Source organism: Rhipicephalus sanguineus, chromosome 5 (assembly GCF_013339695.2).
Source record: "Rhipicephalus sanguineus isolate Rsan-2018 chromosome 5, BIME_Rsan_1.4, whole genome shotgun sequence".
NCBI classification, from domain to species: domain Eukaryota; kingdom Metazoa; phylum Arthropoda; class Arachnida; order Ixodida; family Ixodidae; genus Rhipicephalus; species Rhipicephalus sanguineus.
Genome location: NC_051180.1, coordinates 16311725 through 16324495, shown reverse-complemented (window position 1 = coordinate 16324495; position 12771 = coordinate 16311725).

Here is a 12771-nt window from a genome sequence, read left to right as displayed (position 1 = left end):
GTGACCGAAATCACTTGTTTATGAAGCTGTAATTTGGAACAACAATTCGCGTTTTTCGTTATTTTGTTCATTCGTCAGTGACGCGGCCATATGACGAATAATAATAACAGCAAATTGCGTAACGTTAGATGTATATAGGGGCCCTCATTTTTGACACTGCCCTCCAACAAGGCCAGATGCAGTATACATTCGTCAATGACCAAGAAGCAACGAAACAGAGTGCTCCCTAATAGTCGTTTAATATGCAACCGTTTTCCTCAGCGTACCACCGACTCTGCTGAGCGTTAAAGCGGTATGCGGAGGTGGGCTAGTCGGTTTGGATTCATTTTAACGTGTTAAACAGTGCAGACAGACAAGGGACAATGGGGAGAGCACACCACGACAAAGCCCGTTAAGTTCTTCGAGGTACACCGTCATCATGACCCAGCCACACTCGGGACCTGCTTTGTGCTGTACGGCAACGCACTTGCGTCTTAAAATCGTATGAACATGGGTCATCTCGTGCGATAGCTGCTGCGTCTGCACGCGCGGAGAATGAACTGGTCAAAAACTCAAAACAAGCGAAACCACGTGTACATGTGTTTAAGATCAACATTTAATACAACTATTAACATGCAAATATGGCAGAACCTCAGAGGAAGATGAACGCTTGAAGGGATGAAAAATCTTTGGAACACGGGGCGTAGCTGGAGCCAACGTTTCTACAAGTGGTCTTGTCTTCTTCAAGGCTGCAACTTCTGGCGCACAATTGCTGCCTTGAAGAAGACAAGACCACTTGCCGAAGCGTTGGCTCCAGCGACAGTACGTATTAGCACGCAAATATCTCGCAGGCGCCGAAACGAGCATCTTTTGGAACACATTTCGGGCCGATCTTGTATGAGCAGTACACACATTCCACCACAGCGGTCGCGCAGCCTGATATCATTGTTGGGAGAGTGGAGGTTGATCTCCATTCAAAATACGTCATCACAAACAGCGAACGGCCGTTGCATCTTCTCCGGCTAAGGAGCGGCGATGCGGAGGAGGCGTGAGCCAACGGCGTATATAATTAGGCATGCCGCAACAAAGCCCTTTAAACGTCGCCCTGGACTTGACCCTACACGTTGCACGAAGGGGGAAAAAAGCTAACATAAAAAAGCATGCGCCAGCAGTCACGCCTGGGCAAGCAACGACGCTGGCCGCCGCACATGCTATCAGCTAACGCCCCGAGGACATTTCTCGTTGGATGCTGCTTTGCTGCCATCGCTTCTGGCGCACAACGAGTCGGAGCAGTTCTTTGTGCATCACTGTGTTCCGCGTAGGGAGAGAGCGAAGAGATATGCACGGTGGAGAGGAAGGTAGCATCGCATGCGCGTATACGCGACCAGTGCATCTCTTTACAGACAAACAGGTTCAACGGCATGTCTAGAAGGGCCGAACGGCGACGGTTAGGTCACGACTGTCGACTTCGCACGCAGCTTGTGAGGAAGGGATGAAGCTGTTTTAATGACACTGTTCAAGAACTACGTAGATGTAGTAACTGCGCACAGAAGATAGGACGAAAACAGGAACACAGACGTGTGTTCGTCAATGTAGTATCTGACGCACAGTTTTCATTGATGTACGGCATAAACATGCACACTATTAGTTAATCGAGGAAGAAAATAATTCCTATAGGCTAGTCCGCTTCTGTCTGTTTAAACGGAAAACAAAAATGTAAATATAATAAAGAAAATGAACTTCGGTTTCCACTAAGCGAAGCACGATCATTGGTCTCTCGGACGCGACAAAACTGTGAGATGCATTTACGCGTCCAGTGAAGAAGGCCTCTATGTAGTAACGTGGACTGATGGTATAAGCATGCAGTTATGAGCGTGGTCTCCAGTGTGCAGAACATAAGACAGCAAATTGCAAACAACGTTACCAGGCTTTTTGTCTTGAGTGCTTATCTGCCTAACCCTACATCCACTAAGTAAGCTTTCAAGACCATTTTTCTTTTTTCTTTTGCTGAGTCATTACTTTTATGGTCGAAGCGCAATAAACACTTGGAGGTTAAATTTTCCACCAATAAAGGCAATACTTTAGGCTTTTACCGAAAGCCTTGTTTGCCTGAAAGGCATAGCCAAAAAGAAAAAAATTACAAACAGGCTTTACCTTCACTTCATTCGATGCTGCTTATAATATCCCTACAGCAAAGAGGCCTTTTGTAGATTCGTGTTATCAGTGTCAATTGATGTTCTGTACACGCAGCCACTCTCCCACTCCCCTATGGCAAAACATTCGACGCCTCTTTTACACGTTCTATGTGCCCATACATGGAATTCGACTCGAGTTTCGCAACTCTTTGCTGCGCGCCAATCCAAACATTGTAATTCAGAGAGTTCTATATTCTACCACAGCTTATTCAAGTGGGTATGATAAATACCAAAAGCAAAACGGGAATTTGTTTTTTTTTTTTCGAACGTCTGTGTTATTTCGAATTCGAACTAGTCTGCAGATACATCGTTTCACAGAACCGCGCCGTAACCATTCGCTTACAGAGAGAAAACATGTGGCCATGGCGTTTTCAGCTGCGATTTGGTTTTGAAAAGACTTGGACGGCGGGTGTGTAACATTTACACAAGCACCGGCTGTGTGCATTGCGGAGGTAGCCGACCTCGTGCATTTTTTTTATTTATTTCGGCGAAGAGATGATCCATCAGAGACAGCGATCGTGGAAAGTCGAAGCCCCGCCGTCACGGTTCCCTGGTCGTTTCCTCGTCGATGAAAGGGCGAGGGGGGGGGGGGGAGGCTGGTGGAGGCCAAGGAGGAGGAAGCTGCATTTCCACTACACGAACCCTTTTTCTTGCGTGTGAAGAACAGGAACCGATAGGAATCGATAAATGACGCCAAGTCTGGCTACCATGATCACAGCTTATCGGTGAACGCACCGCGAGGTTCTCTTTCGACCTCCTCAAAGCCTGCGCTGCGCTGAACAGGAAGGTAAATGTTGCTTACATGCGTGAATGAGACATAACTTCCGGAATTTAACGTGCCGAAACCAGGATACAATTATGAGACAGGTCGTAGTGGCGGGATTCTGAATTACTTGTCACTTGGGTTTCGTTGATATGCACCTAAATCTAAGCACACGAGTGTTCTTGTATTTCACCCCAATCCCCGGGGCCGGGAATCGAACCCGCGTCCTCGAGCTTAGCTACGCTACACCTTAGCCGATAAGCTAACCCGGCGGATGCCACAGAGCAAGTTTATTTGAAAATATGTCAGCCTGAAATGGCGCACGAACTTCTGGATCACACGAAGGTGCACTTAAATGACATCCAGTTTATCTCTTCTATCATGCAGGGCAGTTGTTGCAAGTGCGTCGAGCAGAGATCTTATGCCGTGGGAGCGTTTTCTACATGATGCCACCGTCTGGGCTAAGGCATGTTGCAGCGATGTTAGCAATTCAGTGAAATAAGCAACAGCTGAACAGAATACTGGGTGCGTAAATGCAATCCCAATGACGGTAAATAAACGTGGACTTTGAATCTTTGAATAAGAATATAAAAAATTCCGGACTATAAGGACAATCTGTAAAATTCTCAAACACTCAAAAGTAATTCAGCATACACAAAACGCTGGTCGAAAGCCCGTGGGACTTAGCGTTGCTGCGCATACGCTTTTGAAAGAACTTTGTACAAAATTGAAACAAGAACGAGAAGTTCCAGCCCCGGTCAATTATATGCTTCTTTTAGAATTATTTTGTTTTTTACTACAATCCTTAAAAGCAATGCATGCCAGAAATATGCATGAGTATTTTCCGCTGTCTTCTTAAAGAGTTGAGAATAGCATCAATCGCTATCTCAAACATTCGGTTGTTCATACGGCGCATATATTGTACACACACACTAATCGCCTTTTTTAAGACTATCCGTAGGTTGCTTCTACTCACGTTTTGTTCCTATTTGTGACGTAAATGAAGATCAACAAAATCGACATAACTGAACAAACAAAACACAAAGAATTAAAACATTACAAAATAAAAAAATACAATAAAAAGTACATTGAAAGCAAATAATAAGAGAAATACGACGCTGCTGCCGATACTCCGTCATGACTAAAAAATGCAACGTTGCGTTCATTCGGTCTCAAAAGAATTTAAAAAATTGGCGAAGCTTGCACTAAGTCGCGCAAGGCTTGAAACAGGAAAACTGGACGATTCCGAAGCCTAATCTGGCTCCTTCTAGGCTGTCGCTAGGCTTCAGCTAGGTTAGTCAAGACACGGATGTCCAAACTTCCGAACCGAGCGTTCGCACCTCTCATAGAACGACTTTTAGGGGCGAAGCTCCTCTTAGTCTAACCTTGTCACGTCTCCGTTGTCCGGCGTAACCACCTTTGCAAACTGCTCACTCCTTCGTCTTTGCAAACATCCCGCTACGACCCATCACCGATGCTTTGCAAACTGCCCACTACTTCGCCTTTGCAAACATCCCACTACGATCCATCACCGATCCATCCTTCACCGACCATAAAGCCATTATAATGAAGGGGGAACGGAAGCCACCTTTGCAAACTGCCCACTACTTCGTCTTTGCCAACATCTCACTACGACCCATCACCGATTCATGACTTCACCGACCATAAAGCTGTTATAATGAATGGGGAACGGAAGCCACGTCTAGCTACCACTTACGATTAATAAGATTTCTTGTATAAATATATACAGTGTTTGTCATGTCTTTGATGATGTACTGGGCTATCGCTTTGATTACTGCTGGGCGAAACCACTGAAGATTTCACGGTGTAACCATCATTGCTTCAGGAGCTTCGCCCAAGCTCTTCATCATTCACCCGTTGATATGCTGTGAATTTTTTTCTTTATCTCTGCTTTTTCTCTCTCTCTCTCTCTTTCGCTTTTGATCTTTTTATTATTTTTTTCTGTCTCTTTCTTTATCTGCTTCCTTCTCTACCTTTCTGTGTTTCTCTTTCTCTGTCTTTCTATCTATGTATGTGTTTATTCCCGTTATTTCTCTCAATTTTTTTCTCTCTCTTTCTTTCAGCAGCTTTCTCTCTCTCTCTCTTAATGAACCATGTGGTGAGTAGTGGGATTTGCCCAATTTCTATGGCACATACCCGTTCATGATGATGAGTTTTCTGATAGGCCGCACAAATTACGTCTAGCTTAAACATCTTCGCTGTTAATAAAACTGTCAGCGATATTTTTTTTTTTCTGTCTATATCTCAGATCGTTAGCCCTGCCCGTACGCATTTGGCGCGACGTTTTAGGTCGTGTTTACTGCTAGTTCTTCGGCGGTGCCTGTATATCACCCGTGAGGCGTCACTCTGCTAATCGAGGTGAGACGGCGTAGAGTCCGTGGCGTCAGCGGTTGCGTCGCATTCGTTTGCATGCTGCCATTCCTCGATGGGCGTCGCCGCCAACATCGTGGGCGCGCGAAGCGTCAACGTGGCACGCGCCTAAAGCGCCGAGCAGCGCTAAACACTCCGAGCATCACGCCCTGCGTGGAAAGCACGGCCGAGGATTGAATAAACATCCGTAAGCCGTGATGGCAGAGAGAGACGCATGCCTGCACTGCAGGGAGCTGCTCGCTGCGGCCAAGCAACGTCGACGCGGAGCCTATAGCTGTCAGGCGTTGCTTGGCGTGACTATATTTAGACCGCGAGTATGTGATCGGTCGCAGTGACCTAGAGAAAAGTAGGAGACAAGTCTGGAGAAATCAAGCAAGAATAGTAAGAAATGATTCCGGCACGTATTGGAAGAATCGACTTCACGCCAAGCAGTCGGCGAGGAGTTGCCTATATGCCGCAATTTTTGGCTTTACTACGAATCTTACGAGGTGGATCGACGTCTTTTTTTTTAAAATGAGTGGTTGTGCGTGTATAGTGTGCTCACCAGGCACGTCGTCCAACACGTTAGAGCATGGGCGTCACTTTTAGCGAAAGCAAGTGCAAGCATGCAGCAAGGCCCGTAGCCAGGAATTTTTTTCGGGAGGGGGGCACTTGCTGAAAGCCTTCACTATTTGACAAAAAGGTCTATTTTAATTATTTATTTTCCGTAAAACACCATGGCGGGGCGCCCCCCCCCCCCCCCCCCCCCCCCCTGGCTACGGCCTGCATGCAGCGTTCGTTGGGGATTTTCTGCGGGGACAAGCAACGTTAGAATATAGCTTGCTGAGTCATACAGGAGTACCTATGTAACGTTCATTACATAATTTTGAGAGCGGATAGCCAACACTGCAACCACAATTGAAATTAGGCAAGCACCACCACCACAACTGATGCATGCGCGCACAACGCTCTTACCAGCAATTGAAGGCACATGCAGGCTACTCAGACACCGCGGTTGAGTCGATTGAGCAAGGCGCGGGGATGCGTCAACTTGGCTTCATGGTTTTTCGTTATTTAGCCAAACTCACTGCGCGTTTCGTGTATGTCTCAACTCATGTGCGGCCTCATAGCGTTAAAGCAAGGCGTCACCGATGGTGCGAAGACGCCTGGAATGTTCACATAACTGCTATCGCAATAAATACAAGAATTATGACACGATCCGCACATAAACTGGATGCAGGCTACCACATTCTTGTCACACACTTTCCCTCATTTTCAAGCTTAAGGGGAAGGAATACATTTAAAGCTTCCTGTGTTACGGACACTGTATGGTGCATCAGACGGCTCACTCCTCCGGCTATATAGACTTTACCAAGAGTGGCGTGTAAGCTGCAGAGAAAACGAACACAGAATGTTGCACGCATATCCTCTCATTCTTTCGCTCAGACCTTATTTTTTTTTTTTTGCTACACGCTAAGGCTTTCTTCGCCTTGGTATTTCCGCCGAACAGAATTTTTATATAGAAGGAACAGAGCACATAAACTGCATTCAGTGATTGGTTAACTGTGGTTATCTGTCAATGAGCGAATGTAAACCGCGCGCATCTTAGTCTAAATTTGTGCTCTATAGCAAGCTAGCAAAAGTAAAGACCATGCTGATTCCTGACAGCTTGTCACTGGTTAGCCTCTCTGCCTTTCCTATTCTTGCTTTGGCTCTCTCTCTCTCTAGTTTAGTGCACGTAACAATGCACAAGAAGTAGGCAACTTCTTTCGACTGTGGCAATAGCTGCCCAATACTATGCGGGAGGAATCTGTTGCATTTATTGGGAGATATTTATGAAGTTGTCATACTTAGCTTCTTCGGGTGTAATTGAAATTGTAAATATGTTTGCTTTGATGCACTTCAGCGCACATGTAAAGTGGAAGTCTTACCCATCCATAATATGGCCTTACCGTATACAGTGTCACCAGCGCAATCATATTTCGCTTACGGATATATATCTTTCTATAAAGAACGAGTAAATAACCGTGCTTAAGGCATTTTCCTGTCGTCCTCGCCGCTCCCTATCTCAAGGTATCCTAACAAACACACCAGAGGTCATCAGCTGTCTCAGTCGCGCGCGCGTTGCCACTTCACGCACGCGGAGCGAGAAAGCCGTCCTCTCAGGCATGCCTCTGGAAAGGTCGCGCCGGAATACGCACCTCTCAAGATTGCATACCGAATGCGTCTGACGGCAGCTACATCCTTCGACTCTATAGACGGTGGAAACGTTTACGCATGCACCCGTAAGCAGAGAACGTTTGTTTTATTTGCTTTTATAGCTGCTTATATTTGAGACATGACACCCCCCTTCCTTATCGCTTATCTACGCTGACAAAGGTGTCGTGCCGGTATCGCGTGATCGCCAGTAGCGTTTTTTCCTTTCAGTGACCTCCAGACTGCTAGTGCGGTTGACCTCAGATATATCGGCCCGGCATTAAAGCGATCAGTGGCCTTGTCTACGCCTTAGAGTGCGCGTTGCGTGCCAGATGATGAAATCAGATGAGAAAACAAACGCGCATAAACACACGCACAAAAATAACGCCAACCTCCCGCGTATACGTGGCCTCCAGAGCGATGGCACTTTCCCTCTCATTGAGATAGTAGAGACCCCATAAGGTTGACGGTTATATTTTCGATAAAATGTTGCCGGCGTTCTATCGATGAAAGCTGGCAAGATTACTGCGCGTTTATGAAGCGAGTAGCCGTATCGCACAAGATGGGAGTCCTTCCGAAGACTGCTTACGTCGGTGTTTGAGGTCGACCTGCGCAAGATTGTGAGGTATAGATTGTGCGGCAGCGACGTCATCGTTAAGGAGCGGATGTGGCATGGATGTTTGAAAACTGTCTCTGTGTAATGATCTTATTATCGTTTTATCTGTCCGCTCGTCAAATATGGGATTTCGGTCAACGCGACAGGCTTTTTCAGACAACTGGCCAAAGGCCAGGGTCGATGACTGAAGACGTTGCCGCTAATTGTTGACAGAACAGCTTGAATTTAACGCTTTCGGCAGGTGCATGCAGCATGTCTGCTGTGTGCCTTTTACAATTTCCGTGTTCAACCCCGAACACTCGCCCGGTTTTCCCAATGCACACTTATCTACCACCAAAAAAACAAGAGCAACAACCTCTAGTAAATATTTCTTGAAGCACCGCGCGTGCGTGCGTGCGTGCGTGCGTGCGTGCCTGCGTGCGCATGTGATCTACCATTAGGACAGCGTTGGTTATAATCATCAGTCTTATGATAACCTGACCCCAAAGTTGAACTGCCAGCCTCAGCATCTGAGTCTTTCTTTCTTTCTTTCTTTCTTTCTTTCTTTCTTTCTTTCTTTCTTTCTTTCTTTCTTTCTTTCTTTCTTTCTTTCTTTCTTTCTTTCTTTCTTTCTTTCTTTCTTTCTTTCTTTCTTTCTTTCTTTCTTTCTTTCTTTCTTTCTTTCCATTTAACATAAAGTCTGCTTACATTCGTATTAGTCTTCTTGATGGGTAATCTGTGAATTCAACTTTTTTTTTATTCTCAAATTCATATTTAGCGCAAAAAAATTTACTAAGAACTGAATGAACTGAATCCTCGCAACGGTTCTTTCAAGCCTGTGCATGTTTTCGACGGCAACAAGTGACAGCTAGGTTCAACGGTTACAGTGTAGACGCCGAGATGGGATGCCATACGTGCACAGTGTTACAATTTAACTGCTTCCAAGGCAAAGCGTGCCGCGAACTGTGTTTGGCAATGGAAGAATGAAAGTGCGCGCTTTTACATCTTTTACGGCGTATGCCGAACGTTCGTGGCGGTTATGATCACCCCAGGTGCCGAGCATGCCAGAGAAAATCCGACTTCAAAGGAAGCCGCCACACCGGGGGCGAGGGTGGTCACCGGTGAAACGGCTCTTTCTTTTTCCTTTTTACATGTTTTCTCCGTATTGCTCTTCTCGTTATGTAACCTTTGTAGAAGGTACCGACGCCTTATCAGCCGAGTCTATATACGATCTACATGCGCCGCCTTGCTTTGCGCAAGCACAGCTGCCGCCTAAAAAGTGCTAAGGAATGTTAATTCAAAAACGTGACAAAAAGTACGAAGAAGGTAGCGGAACGGAGCAATAGATTGGATCCCTATAATTACCACTCGATTTATTATTTCGAGCTCCTTATTTAATTATCTTTTTTTCTTCTTAATGTGCTGACAGAAATTCCGTTGACTTCAAGCAACTCACCTGCATGCCACAGGTTTCAGTGAACGTTATGCCAGAACCTGACAATTCTATTAAAAAATGTCATATAGGTCCCTGTCGTTCTTGCAGATACGTTATTTGGCTAGGCGAAAAGACGGTACACACAACAAACCTGTCTGAGCATGTTCAGGAATGGCAGCACCACCTATCAATCTACGCGAGAAATAACCTTTTAAGCATGACATTTCGTCTCGACACAAGTGTATATAATCGAAGGCTGGCCCACGCATGCGCTTCCACTAATATTTATATGTCAATACTCAACCACTAGACGCGTTTTCTTTCTTTCTTTCGTTCTTGTGTCTGTATCATGATGAATGCGCAGTTTAACACGCACACAAGAACAAGGAAACGCGTCTTCTGGTTCACTTCAATAATTATGCCTTCAAGGCCAATAAAGACATTACAAGGGGGAGTTAAATTTTAGGTACATTATTCAGTATACGAATACAATGAGTGAAAAGAACAAGCTATTGCAAGGTATTAAAGAAATATAAGATGTACAAGACATACAGATATAAATGTAAAACAAATCGCATTCTAGTCAGTAATGTTGTTTCAGGCATCACGAAATAAGGAATTATCACTGATTTATGCGATGTTTTCGGGAAGGCGGGGCCACCCTAGTGACGTCATAGGGTTGAATGACTGGCATATTGTGTTTGCGCTGGGAGAAGGGATGTGAACCTCATAAGAATGACCGATGTGACGCGTTACATATTGTGGAGTATGAATAAATGCATCACGGAGTGTTGTGTGGTGAAAAATTTTATGAAACAATGACAAACGGAAAAAAGTGAAACGCTATATAGTGTTCCTGGCTGTTTTGTGGTTGATGCTTATGTGGAAGTGCATGCGCGATCCAGCGCTCCGATTACGTCGCTTAAAGCAGAGACGTCATGCTCAAAATGTTACGTCCCACTAAGGCCCGCACGTGTGCAAGATCGACGAGTGGCGCTGCTATTTCTGAGCGAACAGAGAGATAAATTTCGCGCCTACTTTCTTTTCCGCCGCAGTGCGACCTTTGAGTCGATAGTCGGCGTTTATGTTGTGTCGTTTTCATTTCCCGTGTTTGCACGCCCTATACTTCTTACACGATGAGTAGCTACGACAGTTTCATTGAGCGTGTTGCGTGGAGAACGTATGGCCAGCGCAGCCGCTGCGGCAACGATAATCACAGCAATCTGTTGGTGCTAGGGTGCCCTTGATTGTGCGGCGGCGCGCGCTTAGCGACCCGCTGTCCTTGCGTCGAGAGCCTCGCGCGTATGCATGTACGTAAGGCCAAGCCGAGGACTCGACTTTCATCGGAAATCCTTAGGCCACTTGCTAAGCCCCTCTCTTTAATTACTGCAGATAAATAATACCATTTTTTTTGTCTTGGTGCGACGAGCAAATACTCGAGCCATGCACATTCTCATTCTTCAACTTGTATGCTAACAGGCTCTAACTTGAGTAGCCACTGCCGGCCGATTCATAACCCGGGACCACAAACGTAACTAGAATGCCCGTGTTGCAGTCATCATAAAAGATTTAAGGAACACGAGACAAGAAAAAGCTGAATATTGCTCCTGCTTGGGCAGACAGCCTTGAAATCTGGCCTGTTCTGAAACGCTGTAACAGTTCGACTGGATACGGTCACAAATTGCTGAGAAATTTAAAGTTTTCTGCGACCTAGTGGTCTCTAAACTTTTGACGCCGTCGTACACTTAGGGAATATCTTGAAACAGATGTCAATCTGAATATTATTTCCAAGTGGACGTGCCTTGCCAATTTACTGGCTACGATGAGCAGATTACATGTGCTGAAACGTAATTAATTAGGAAGTTATTTAAGTATTTTTTTATTAATCAGCTAATTTTGTATCTGGCATTTCCGTGCACGTGACGTCCTCCTCATGAAATAACCGAGCTCTAGGACTACGGTAATGAGCCGCCGCGGCGTTACAGTGGTTATGGCGCTCGGCTGCTGACCCGAAAATCGCTGGTTCGATCCCGGTCGCATTTCAGTGGAAGCGAAATGCTGGAGGCCCGTGTGCTTAAATTTCGGTGCACGTTGAAGAAACCCCGGGTGGTCGAAATTTCCGGAGCACTCCACTACAACGTCTCTCATAAACATATCGTGGTTTTGGCACATAAAAATCCAGATACTATTATTAGGGCTACACTAATGCTATCTAGAGCAGGCGATTTTCTTTAAATGGTGCATTGCTAAAAAGAAAAAAAAGAAAGAGCGTGTCTATATGTCGCCTTAATTAGAGGGCAAAAGGAGCCGAAAGAATCCGTGACCGAGTGATACCAACTTCAATAAAAAAAGAGAATTTAAAAAAGTCGGGTAGGCGCTTCTCACGCGTAATTTGTCACTCTTTCTGACAGCGCGTGTAAGTACAATAAGACCGGCCAAGATGTTCCCCGCGCCTCTGCCAACGGGGGAAAGCGTCCAGAGCGCCCACAGACAGCCCGCGTTGCACAATGCGCCGAAATGTGGCCCACAACTGGCCTCGAGTTTCTAAAAATGCCAGCGCTGCCTCATAAACACGCGAAGGTCGTATTTCAGTCTGTTGGTTTGAATCTGATCGCGAAAACGGCGTTCCGCGACGATAACATGAAACACGATGGAACCTTGTGTATCGGGGCATGATTTGATAATTTATGAGTCGGCTGTTGCACATATCTCCAGTGCAACCGATGTGTTTTGGGGCTTTTGATTCAGGTTATGAGGACGGCCTTGAGAGAGATAAAAGAAGTGGAGAACGACAATCTGGTTTGCTACCCCTATATCGAGGGCACAGCCGCCGTGGTGGCATAGTGGTTACCGTGCTCGTCTGCTGACTGAAAGACGCGGGTTCTATCCCGGTCGGATTCCGACGGAGACGCAATGCTATAGGTTGCATGTACTGTGCGATGTCAGTGCACGTTAAAGAAAACCAGGTGGTTGAAATTCTGTGGAGCCTTCCGTTACGGCGGGCCTCATAATCATATCATGTGATAACAGCTGGTGTATTATTATTATTATTATTATTATTATTATTATTATTATTATTATTATTATTATTATTATTATTATTATTATTATTATTATTATTATTATTATTATTATTATTGAAGTTTCCCGCTCCGACATCTCTCTTGTACGTCCGGACAAATTCCAGCCACCACTAAGATTATCCGCATCAGCCGAAACAACGAGCTTCAGCAGTTAC